The sequence below is a fragment of the Acipenser ruthenus genome, chromosome 1, assembly GCF_902713425.1.
Source record: "Acipenser ruthenus chromosome 1, fAciRut3.2 maternal haplotype, whole genome shotgun sequence".
NCBI lineage: Eukaryota > Metazoa > Chordata > Actinopteri > Acipenseriformes > Acipenseridae > Acipenser > Acipenser ruthenus.
Genome location: NC_081189.1, coordinates 28,693,895 through 28,707,247, shown reverse-complemented (window position 1 = coordinate 28,707,247; position 13,353 = coordinate 28,693,895). Strand labels below are relative to the sequence as shown.

The window sequence follows — 13,353 nt, the reverse complement described above, 5'->3', positions numbered from 1 at the left end:
TGTCTAAAATGAAAAACATTTTATACAGCTGTGGAATGTGGGCTAAATGGTGGATTCATTTCTGCCTGGGGGAAAATATTTCTGAATTTCAACCCTTTAGTGAGTTTTTTCTCAATTCATCTTCAGTAATGTTTCCATTACAAAGGATGAGACTAAAAGTGATCGTTTTGCAAAGAGCATCTGCAGTTAAAGATAATTCTGTTTTAGAATAAGGTTTCAATATTTATTCATACTCATTGAAAAATTAGCGTTTAGTTTAGCTGTATGAGAGTTTAAATTAGGTCAAGATTTAACACTAAAATCGATTTGTATTATATATGTTCTAATAGGAATGGCTTCTAACTAAATAAAAAAAGATGGAAAACAAAACTGCTTTATAATAAGCCTGTAAGCATTTTCGTGACTGGCCCAGTTATTATAGAAAAGGGTGTGACATTGGGCAGTTCTCTGCTTTGTTTTCAGTATCTTAACTTAGCACTTTGCCCTCTCCGTTCCTAATGCTACACTTTTAACAACAAATGATCTTGCCATGTGATTTCCCACTTGCTGTGTCTATAAAGCTGACTTCACCTGACATGAAAAATAAAACTTACACATGTGGTTAAATCTATTAGCTCTCACCAGTTTTAGAGGTATCTCTACACAGTATAAAATCACAATTTATAAAATGTCTCAATACAGAGAAAACATGTTTAGTCCATATACACAACCACCTGCCGCTGTAGGTCACTAGCCTTTTGTTCTTTAAGCACAGGTTAACTTCCCCTCAGGGTACTTTATTGCAAACAGCTCTTTATTTTTCTTGACTTTTGTGTTCCTTCAGTTGGTGTTTCAATCTTTTTCCTTATTCACTGTTGTCTCATGTCTCTGTTAAACATTATCTGGATCAAGTCTGATGCCTAATACAGCTTGCTTCTTTTGATCACCCCTCCACAAATATTTGTAGCTCCTGTTACATTTTATTTGCCAGTCTCATATGCAATCCCAAGCACACATCTTACTAAACGGTGCTTTGTTGCCACAGCTGCCCTCAGCTCCTAATGACAACCAGTGAATCAATCCAGCAAGAACCACTGATAGACATGGCGCTGATTTTGATGGCTCTTTCCAGAAATGCAGCTGAAAGCAGCTGTTACTGTAATGGCAGCAAAAACAACTTCTGAGAGATGTTAGAACGAGGAGTGTAATGCAAGAACATACATTTATCCTCCCTTTTCAAGCTACTGAACCTTGTAGGCGAGACCCCATTCTGGGAAGTTTCCACTTCCAGTGCTGTGACTTTCAGCAAGGCATGCAAAAATGTTCCAGATTACAGATAAAAACATAGAGGTTAAATAAACCAAATGCATTCGTTTGAGCAAAATACTACTGGGGCAGCAGTGTGGTGTAGTGGTTAGGGCTCTGGACTCTTGACCAGAGGGTCGTGGGTTCAATCCCCAATGGGGGACACTGCTGCTGTACCCTTGAGCAAGGTACTTTACCTAGATTGCTCCAGTAAAAAAAACCCAACTGTATAAATGGGTAATTGTATGTAAAAATAATGTGATATCTTGTAATAATTGTAAGTCGCCCTGGATAAGGGCGTCGGCTAAGAAATAAATAATAATAATAATAGTTGAGAATATACTTGTGATTTCCTTACGTTTCTACTGAAATCGAAAACTAATCAATTTATCCTTTCTTAGCTGTTTTTGTGCATGTGATATGTTTTGATCAGATCAGAAAACTGTTGCGGCCTGCCTGTGCATCTCTGGTCCTTTTGGGTTTGTTTTCTCCCTTCAACACCCATGAAATTGAGATTACAGAGTATCTTTGGCTAACATATACAGCCAACTCCCATGAGACTGAGAGCAAGGCTGGATAAGTCAAAGGCTCACAGTGATGCTTCTTAAAGCAGCAATGCTCAATTTCTAACATCTGCAATTATACAGAAAGTAAATAATTTGAATAGAAATAACAAGTACATTTCTGTATTATTCCGCACATTCTTTTCATTGATGAAAAGTAGACCCGGCCAGCAGAACAGCTTGTTTGTCTCCACACACTCACAGATCCACCTGCCGCTCGCTGTTCCATCAAGGACAATTCAATTCTACTCTTGCATCCCTTGACTACTTTTTCCGGTAAGGAGGTCAGCTGCACGCGGTGTCACGCTGCCTAGGCAACGGGATGCAACTTGGAGCATTGCATGCGTTGACCAGCAAAACAAGAAGATGTGAAAAGACTGCTTACATGCAGCCCTGTGTATATTTCATAATCTTAAAAATGTTGTAGAAAAAAAAAAAAAAAAAAGTAAATTCCGGGGCATGCAATGTCTGTATAGACATCAATACATTACTGGTGTTACCCAATGAACAATAGTATTTACTCTAGTGGCAGTTCTAAAGAATAGACTGAAAGAATCATTGAGGACAGGTCAAGTATCTCTCCAGAACATTTACAAACTTCTCACACCTGGCTACCCATGGTGGCCCTATACCCTAACTATAGCTTGTCACAGAGGGTGTTTATCTCAAACAGAGATTAAAATGTTTAAAAAATAAATAAATTATCATGCCATTAGAGGATTAAGAATAACTCCACTGTTTCTTTTTTCAATAAGAGACATACAGTAGCAATCTGATTTAGGATGATTTAGGATTATTGTACAGTTTAAACAAATATCTCATTCTAGAAATAGAATCACTGGTAAAATCTGGTGAACACGACAGGGAACAATTCTTTCAACACCATGCATGATTTAAACCAGACGAAAAGGCATGGATTCCCAGAAAAAACATATGCTGATTTTGTTTATCATTAGTTAATAAACCTTAGTTGCTAAGAAGAGTTAAATGAAATGGAATCGTTTGTCCTATTCTGCTGTACCATTCATGTAAAGGTGCCTAACTTTTACAAAAGCAATAATCATGTATACCTGAAACCACTCACCTTGGGTCAGGACAACGTCCTGTTTTTGTAGAAGGTAAAACTTGAAAAACTGGTGTCCAATTAGAATGTTTAGCAACGCAATGCCTGCAAAGTGCCTTTCTGTAAACAAGCTACAAACTCTTGTTATGTCATTAGTTCTAAGAACTCCTCATTGCAGTTAGAACACTGGGTTTACAACAACACTGACATCACAATAATTTTGCTCTAACATAATAAAGCCTATTTATGTACTCGTTCTTCTCTGTATTAGTATTTAACTATTGTTGCTATAACGCCACTAATTAGCTAAAGTGTGTGGAGAATTATACATGTTGATTAGAAATGTCTCATTCTTCAGTTTTAAAGACTGTAATAAGAGATTTCAAAGTTTCATATTTTTACTGTATTTTATTGCCTAGGTCAGAGGCAACCTATGGTCCTTAAAAAATCCACTAAATTAGGCTACTGAAACCCCACACCCCAAAACCATTAATCTACATCTCACTTGTTAATTAAGGTAGGATATAATCTGCTGCTTGTACATTAACTGAATATAAAAAAAAAAAATGACAAGGAACTAATCTCAGAAGAACCAATGTCACGTGTCACTACACAATGTCACGTGTCAATGGCACTACAAGAGTTCTGTGCCAGCCTACCAATAATGAAGCCTTTATTGTCATTGTTTGTTAAAACTGATACATTTCAATGATCTCAACGCTATCAGATCTAAATACTGCCACATTTTAACCTGATACACGTCCTGTTGGTGTTAACCCTGCTAAAACAACCACAGAATATAAGCTTTGGAGTTCTGTATAAACAGTTCAAACAGCCATACAGCTCTGACTGATACACCGAAACCAACACAAATACAGTATTACATTCATAAAGCACATTCAACGACACTGCAGTTGTTTAAGTCCATGACTTTGCCCTTGTACTTTTTTGGCCCCACATGCTTTTTTCCCTTTCAGGTTAGAACTCAGTACAAGTTGTGCCCTCCTGTAACAAGCACAGAGGTCACTGGGGGAGGCAATACCTGTGATCCAACATTGAGGAGAGTGGTGTACCTTCAGAGATGTTTCCAAATAGGAAGCCTTGTTGAAAATGTGAACATATATTGTATAGTTCTGCAAAGGACAGATGCACATGGCAACTCAGTTATCAATGGCTGCCAAAATGACACCATGGGCCATATTTTCAAAGCAATTTACTCTAGTCTTTAATTAACTCCTATTTTTTAACAGAGGAAATGTTATATTAATGTTACCAAACGAGAAACAAACAACTTGAGGGTGTTGAGAGACTTTGTACTATTGTCTAGTTGTTTGGGTCTTGCTTTGCCTATTAACAAGCGTTTTTCTCCACCCAAAAAACAGGAGTTAATCTGAAGACTGGAGTAAACGCTTTGAAAACATGAGAACCATGTTAACAAAAAGGCCATTGCTTTGCTTCCGGCTGACTTTTCAGTTTAATAACTTAATGGTGCGTAGTGCTCAAAAACCAGGCTTGAAATACTGTACCTGCTTACATTTGTGCTGAGCATAAATTAGAGCCATATTATTTTTATCTGTAAAGTAAATCCAGAAAGCAGTCATTTATACCTGTAACACAAGCACTATTTACCTACCGCACGCACAAAAAACAAAAAAAAAAAAAACCACAATGTGGTTATTGAAGAACTGGATCACAATACATTTCCCACAAAAAAGGATCAGTGGCACTGTATAAATATACCCTTTTTATCTACTCTTTTTTGCTTCTGTAATTTAATGACACACAGATTACAGGAAGAGTTCTTATAGTACTCTAACCACATTGCATGAGAAAAAAGCCCCTTTGTTTTGCATATTTGCCAATATGCTGCTGCACTAGACTTAATTTGTTAACAGCTAGGCAGAGCACAGTAGCCTCTGTTGATACTCAAGCAGGTCCCATGACTTATTCTTGGAAGCTCCGACATTTAACATTTTAAAATGAACTCAAAAGCTAATTGGATAAATTAATACAGGTTGCTTATTAGCCCTAATTGGTCTGCTATATTTGTTTTGTATTAGACTTGTCATTTGATTTTCCTTTTTTTTCTCCTCTGTAATATAATCAGAAACCTTCAGAATGCACAATCCAGCTGTTCTTGTTCTTATTAAATGTAGAATACTGTAGACAGAACTACGGTCCATTACAGTAAATATATTTCCTGTGCATTGGTTTGCACTGATTGAAATCAAAACTCATCTGAATTTTGTTTTATTCCACAGGTCGGTTCAATGTACAACACGTATCGTAGAGGGAGTTTAAGCCTATTCTCTGTCTACAGAAACTATTAATCTTTACTACTTCAAACTAGTGAGGGAAATAGCGTTCTACAAGTAACATATTAGATTAATTATAAAAGCCTTTTACAATTAAATCCAGCAATTGATATTTTTTTAAGTTGGGACATTTAACACAGTACATACATTTTCCTAGGAAACTTACAGTGCAACAGCAGCAAGAAAAGATTTAAGCCGGTATTTGCCTCCTATCCCCTTGTTTTCGTGCATTAAGAGACATGCATGTCTGAGAACAGCTCAACCGAAGCAACGTCAGGGGAACGGAGAGACCACGTCTAGGTGGGTGTGTCCAATCACCAGAGCTGAACTGCATAGCCCTCCCTCACCCAAAAACCCACATCCCTCCACCCCTTAAAATCTTAACTGTAAATGAACCTCCAAACATTACATGTCAACATTTTATCTTTATACAGAATATCACATTCCGGTGTGTATTAAAACTCAACTGTGAGGAACTTAAAGACTACAAATGTATAAGGAGGTGGGGAGTCATTGTGGTTTGAAGGGGGTTACTTAGGTGGGTGGTGGGTGTTCTGTTAGATTAAGGGGGGAGGGGGGTTGTTAGGTTGTTGTGTTATGTTGGGAGGGGGTTGTTAAGTGGGACGTGCAAGATGAGTGGCTGAGTCATGGTTTGCATGAGCGAGTGTCTGTGGATTGGGGAGCCTGAGTAGATGGATGGCTCTTAGGTGGGGATGGGCCCGAGGCTATAAAGGTCTGGGAAGTTTGTGAGGGTGAAAGTGCTAGCAGGGTCTCGCACACGGGAGTCTGTGTGTTCCGGAATGAGAAGAGAATCAGTCTGCTTGGTTTTGTTATTTTACTCCCAGTTCCTCTTCCCTTGCTTTTATGTATTTTTTAAACATTAATAAAGCGCAATTAAGTCAAGCTTTGTGGAATCCATATTTTGCATTCATAAATAAATTCGGCATGAGCTTTTTGAAAATGACACCTACTTCAGCCTCCATATATATATATATACCTGTCCAAATAAATTATTTACATAAGGTTACTTAAGTTAAAACCTGAAAAATGTAAAGACAAACCTGAAAAAGTTAACAAAAGAGAAAAAAAGGAGAATTTCAATAGGAAGCTTTATTACCCTTGACGCATTTTATTATCAATGTCTCCTACAGCTCTATTGGAAGCAAAACAGAATGCACGTGTAAAAAAAAGAGTGCTTCAAAGTTTATATCTATCAGGACCCCCAGTAGAGGCCTGGATGAACTGTTCAGAATATAAGCGTGGACTCATTTACTATTAACTTGCTTGTTAAGCATCAGATCTTAAATGTTTTGGCAGTCTTACCCTTTTCTGAAGCATAATACAACGTAAAAGATTGCTATCATCAGAACTTATTACATTAATCACATGCTGTGTTGTGCATATTTTACAAATTAATCTTCCTACTGTACTAAACCTGTAGACTTTCTACTAAAACACCATGTTCTGTCAATAGAAATTACTTTTTTTTTTTAGACTGTGTTTTTTAACTCTGTTTTTTTTTTTTATATTTCAAAAGTAAACTCTGGAACTAGACCTCTACCACTATTGCACACTCAAGTAGGTATGTAGGACTGATCAAAGTCTAAGTGGTAAATCTAGGAGGCCTTTGATTTATTGCAGAGGAGTGCTCCCAGTAAGATCACATGATACCTTCTGAATTGGCAACAAAGTAAAAAGCATACAGTAAGAAAACAAAACCCAACACTACCTTTTCAATTTTGCTAGCTGTTTTGTTCAAGTAAATTATACTTACATTTGTTTTAAGAAGTCAGTGAAACTCACAGGTCTCTTTAAAAACTGTTGCTAAGAGTGACATGGCAAATCTCAGGTGCTGATTAGAACTATCAGTTACTAGAATGCAGCATACAGCTCCTCTGTGAAAGTAAACTACAGTGTAATTAAAACAACCAAGTAGAAATCCATTACTGTAGTAGGTTTAGCTTTCTTCCTTCCTGTCATTGCTGTCCTTTGACCTAGACTCAATACACTGGCTCAATCTGTTCATTTAACAATATTGTATTAAATAGCTAAATAGGGAAAGCAATAGTTAAAGCACTGACTTTCAACTACTGAAAGCCCTGGACTGATCCCACTGGTTGACATTCAAATAACCTGATCAATTCCATGATGTTTTTTTTTATATATTGGATAATTCATCAATATCAAATATCGATGTATTAGGAGTGTAAAAGCCTGCACACTGACTTGGTTTCTTAACTCTCATTTAAAAAAAAAAATAATAATACACAAGCACATTTCTTATTGTACCTTGCAAACCAAATTCTATAATGTTCACACAACAGTGAAGGATTAAATATCATGTCTTATCAAACATTAACATGGAATTGCCCAAAATTTTTCCCCTCAGGAAAATGCTAGTTGATGTATGCTTTAAAAACACATGTTCTATTGGTTCTGCATATACATTGTTTTCACTGCAGGGCCAAGCAACAACAATGCCATCATTTCCATAGCTTCCTATCTTTGTCACAGGTTGATACACAGTAATGACAAACACTGTAATAAAGAAAGGCCTCTGGTGCCAGCTTGCACAAGCCACCGACTTTGCTAACACCAGCTCAGCATAAAAGGCCTGTACCAGAAGGAAATAATATTTACATACAGATAGGCAACAATGCTATCTGTCACCTTGGTGACCGCTCCAAGTCAAGATATTTTGCATCTGTTGCTTTCCTAGCCAAACAAACCAACCTGATCTTTGCATGGCTTGCTAGTTAATCTGTGAAACAGGAACTTCCTTACTGCCTGTTCCCTCAAGTTTTACGTCATGCCAAACAGGCCCTGGTTGCGTGCCTGACAACACCCTTGTTGTTTTAAGGTGTTCAGTATTGTGTACTTTACAGTATCTACAATTATTTAAATGGTTTTAGTTGGAGTTGGCTGTACTGTATTTTCACCTGGACTTGCTTGGTAAAGGGATTGTAAAGTACAGTACATTTAACTGAATCAAGTTGCTCAAAACCTTTTTTTATTTAACTTGCCAGCAAGAAACTACTAAATGGGTGTTCAAATTCCAATAGATAGTCTGGCATTCCTACCACCTTTGTACTTCTCTTGGATTTATCTGATGTTATAGTTTTTCAGACATTCTTTACAGTGAAACCAACATTCTGGATAACAGCAGGCTTGTTTTAGTGAAGGGGGACTCTAAAGACCAGGGTAGTAGCTCATCTCAACGAAGACAAAATCAAAGGGTGCCTCTGCAAACAAAGAAGCAAGCAGACTGTAACACAATGAAATCGAAGGGTTTACACCAACACGAGATACTCCACTTCTGCTCACACTTGGTACTGTCAAATTACATGGGAACATTATTTAAAATCCGATAATAGTGGCATTATATTATTTTAAGGAAGCTTCTAACTGTGACCAATAAGCTAATTACCAGCATGTGAAACTTGCCATAAAGTTTCTCAAATGTTACATCTGAAAAAAAAAAAAAAGCTCTGTGCCTTAGATTCCAGGATTGTTGGTCTGTGTGGCACCCAATTCTACAACCAGTCACAAGAAGGATAAGCCACACTGTCATGGGCAAAACACTTCTACCTTCACCTATATTTAGCAGTAAACAAAAATGGTGTTTTTTGTAAAGAAAACCAAGTACAGGACCAGCTGTGTCACCATCTTTGAACAAGTTAATAAGTCTGATAAGAGCTCATTTGACAAAGGACTTCATCCCTTGGGATAAACATTAATAAATTAAGTCAAGCTTTGTGGAATTCATCTTTTGCATTCAAAACATACTAGGTGTCATATAAAATGTGGAAAATTATTACTAGCAATTCCTTACAGTTGAGGAAGCCAAAATCAGTCATGTTCTTGGAATAGTGCATGCTTTTTGTGGGTCAATTATGCAGACAAGAACAAACCAAATCTTTTACTGTATATGACAGCCATGAAGCACTCAAAACTATTTTTCTTGTATAACATTTTAATACAGTTTTGTGGCACCATACCGTATCTCTCTTATCAGTGTATTTTTTTCATGCACAGGTGGCTTTGTTTTTGCATGTTGTGTTGTTTCCTGAAAAGTGACTATCGTTTTCTTTTAATTACTAAAGAGAAACTTGGTACGGTAATGAAATATCCCCGTTACAGTATGTTAATTAATGCATTCTTGTTGTCATCACATCCTGGTGACTTTGAAAAATTCAGAAGTTTAAAACTCCCCAAGAGCTCTTAAACATGTCTTTTCCCTAAGTGCACCTGGTAGACCAGAGAGAGACCATTAAAAAGTGTCTTCAGCAAAATATCTGAGGACACTTGAAGCCACCCTTCTTGTACTTTTTTTGAGAAGAACAACACTACTGCTATTTAAAGAACTTTAAAACAAACACCAAGTCTATGATAAGCAATTATAAGCAATTGTTTAATCTGCATAGATTAAGCCTCATTTTCACAAAGGAACTACAGTAGTCACGTCATGGAATCCCAGTCAGAAGCCAAATATTAGTTTTATGTTTAAATTACAGCCCACTTCATTGTTACTGGATATGTAATGGAAGTATGAAGCATGAAGGGTGGTTCCCATATAAGAAATACAATATTATGATGTAGTATGGGGACAAAATATTACAGTTTAATAGAAAACTACAATGTTAAAGAAAATCCAAATTAGAGAAAAATGTGGCAGACTGTTAATATATGGAAAATAATATGTACACTGACACATTTACATAAAGTTAATAGTAAACTATTTTACTGATGTTTTTAACAGTATAATACTATATTAATTATAATATAAACTAGAACTCCCATGAGTATGCACATTTCTTAATTAAGAATAATGACCCGAGTCACAGGGTCAGTGGTACGCAAGGGGCGGCAACAATCGAAACAACTTTATAAATCTGATTCCTGTCCTGGTTAACAAATTCAATCAATAACTTTAAGTTGTGAGGAAGTTATAAAATTCACTGGATATTCTGTCATGCTTTAACATAAGAGTCGGGGACAGACACAGCAGTAGAAGGACAACCTACATATACTGGGCCTACAGCTATTAGTCTATTTTAATTCACAGCCATAAGGGAAAGTTAAGATAAAAATACTCTTTGCACAGTAACAGTTCTAGCATCTGCGGAACATTCTGCTTCCCCTTTCCTGGAGACAAAATGAAATCCTTCTGCCCTTGCATGTATAGCTGTTTCCTGGTAAATTCAGCCTTGGCTTGGGAGCAGCGCAACTGAACAGCTTGGTTATTATTGTTTAGCTGTATGCTAGCCTTGTTCCGGCCTCATAAAACCTGTTTATAGATTATATTTTGTCAGGAAAGATAATAACCAGGTTTGTATAAATTTGGATAAAACTACACGGTTTTCAGGATGCAGGTTTAAAAAATCCAAACAAGCCACATTATTTACATATTTAAAACCCTTTTCCTATGTAAAATAGGAAATAGACTATAATATAGGGCATAGAACAAAACAAATACTTGCATACAAATTAAAACATTCTTTTTTTGTTCAACAATTTGACATTAATTTTGCCGCAATTTTCTATCTAATTTGAAATACTCAATTCTAATGTCCCCTCACTTCTGCAACCTGTGACCTTACCGTCAAGCCAATTGATTCATTTTACACAGTAAACTAAGGTGAGTTTGGTAGGGTTTCTAGACACTATTGCCTGACAGTTAGACTTATATCCGTTTGTGAAGCTGACATTTCTAACTAGTATCTGTCTATTCATAAAGCCTGTGCTTTCTTTATTATGTATATGTACCCCTAGTGGGGGATTATATGTGACACTTTGCATATACCTAAAGAACCATTTGTCCTATTGTATTGAAACGTCTTAGTGACCTTTTTTAGCACAAGTTATTGATCATAAAATCAGGGTATATAAAGGCTGTCTAAAACATTGGGGAAACTAAAAAAACGTTTAGCAGACCGCTTTGTGAACAATTTATGATGCATTCAAATCAACACCACTACATTTCCAGTAGCTTGACATTTTACCAATTATAATCACACAAGTGAAGACATTACCATCTGTGGGAGCTGTCTGTGCTATGGAACAAATGCTGCTTGGAAACAAAGGGACATGAATTCATCTTCAAACTAGGAACTTTGGAACCAATCCACAGAATTCTTGAAAAATACTGCACTGTGTTACTTTTCTTTCTACACAGCTGAAGAAGGGCTTTTGTCCCAATGGTCCCAAAATAAATGCTTTTTTAAACATTTGAACCTTTAGTGTACATCCAAACACATTTTTTAATTTAATTTTTTTCAATTTTGTACTCTGCAGTTATATATAAACCATGTGTCCACATGTGATGAAACTCCCTTTGGACCTTCTTCAGCACGTGGACGTGTAATTATATGCAGGATATAAGTCGTGGTGATCTGGTGATTTTCATGTTTCAGAAAATGTCACGAACATGCTTGCTTAACGTACTTTAATCCCCAGGAAGCATACAATACGAGAAAATCTGTCTACATGGAAAATCATTCAGTCCAGTATGCTATACACATTTGTATTAAAGAATACAATCATTCTAGGTGTTTTCCTCATCACATCTTACTGCTAGCTGATGTTTTAAAAAGTACATTTCCGTATATGTGCCTCATACTAGGTGATAATATATTAGAAGAGTACATTGCTTCCCCCACACTCGCTGAACATACTCGGACTGTATGAAGTCGTTTGGACATCTGTTATTTTCACAGTGCATTCTTTTCAGCGACAAAAGAAAAATAAAAAAAATGTAAAACATTTGTCTGCATGTCCGGACAAACGGGTTATTCTAATTTTTATAAAAATCAGCTACGTAAAAACACATTACAACACATTACAGTGAGCGTTTTAAGGGTTAAACGTTGTTTTTTTGTTTATAGTTCACAGCACTTAAAACTTAACCAAGCTTAGCCGACCACAAGACCCAATGACTATGTTACCACGCAGTACACCTGCAGCTTAACCTCTGTTGCCACATAAATACAGGTATATATATATATATATATATATATATATATATATATATATATATATATATATATATATATATATAACCTTTAGACAAAACAATAACACTGCAGCTGCACAACAGAACGCCTTTCTGTCGCCCAGGAGACAGGTAGTCGTGAATCCTGGTTCAATTTACCAGAATCAATATTACAACGAGGAATTTCAGAGGCTGGCAAAATCCCATACCTCGGTAAAATACCTAGCACTTGAATCTGCGTATGAATCATTAATAACATGCTATTATGACCACCCAATAGCTATTAATAGGTACGTACATAGCAAATACATTTCCAATACAACAACAAGTAACTCATACAATGTTTAAATCATAACACCGTACAACCTGAAATTACTACAAATTTGAGTTTTCTACGGATAATTGAAGAGCTCCTCAAGGCATCACTACCCCGCAGTGCTACGTCATTCTACACCAACAAATAGTATTTTTTATTATTTAATTTACGGTAGTCTGATGCATACATTGTACAGAAAAAAAAACCAAAACAAAACACAAAAAAGTTCAATCTTTAAGAACGATTGAGCGTAAACATAAATATGTGCGAGCCAATGTGCGACAAAACAGATTGGTACAGCAGCAGCAGATACTAGATAGCTTACCTACTCCAAACAATTTTTCCCCCCATTTGTTTCTTCCTAATGTTGACAGTAACTAAGCATCTCACAAATACAGTATGAAGTATGTCCCGTGATTATGTTAAATATTCTGGGAGTAAAACCACACAACAGACCAAGGCTAATCCCTATATCCTTCTGTCTTCAAAGCAACCCGTCACACTAGCAACGTACTGTATTTCACTTGTACAATTGCATTGGCAGTAATGACAGGTCTGTTCAATACTTCTTGATCTATGAAGGTAGGTGAGGAAGTATTGTAATATTTTCAGTCGGCAACGTTTACAATGATTAAAGGAAAACATACAGATAAGTTTACCTGATGTGGTAGTTCTAAAACCAATGCTTATTTTCAGTAGGTGCCGTCACTTCCAATAAAATCGGTTAATATTATCCCACAACGGTTGCATATATGACATATGCAAGTCGAAAGACTCCACCACACAGTCCGCATCCCATTCAGTTCACTGAGTCACTATTC

General features: G+C 36.4%; 1 protein-coding gene across 2 annotated transcripts in view; it reads right to left on the bottom strand.

The window, feature by feature from the left end:
* Positions 1-13,353, bottom strand: part of LOC117409283 (phosphatidylinositol 4-phosphate 5-kinase type-1 beta-like) — a 54,488-nt gene extending 41,135 nt beyond the window's left edge. For both annotated transcript variants that reach the window (XM_059035178.1, XM_059035172.1), the window contains exon 1: positions 13,192-13,353. The gene's annotated coding sequence lies outside the window, so the exon portion shown is untranslated. The remainder of the gene's footprint in view (positions 1-13,191) is intronic.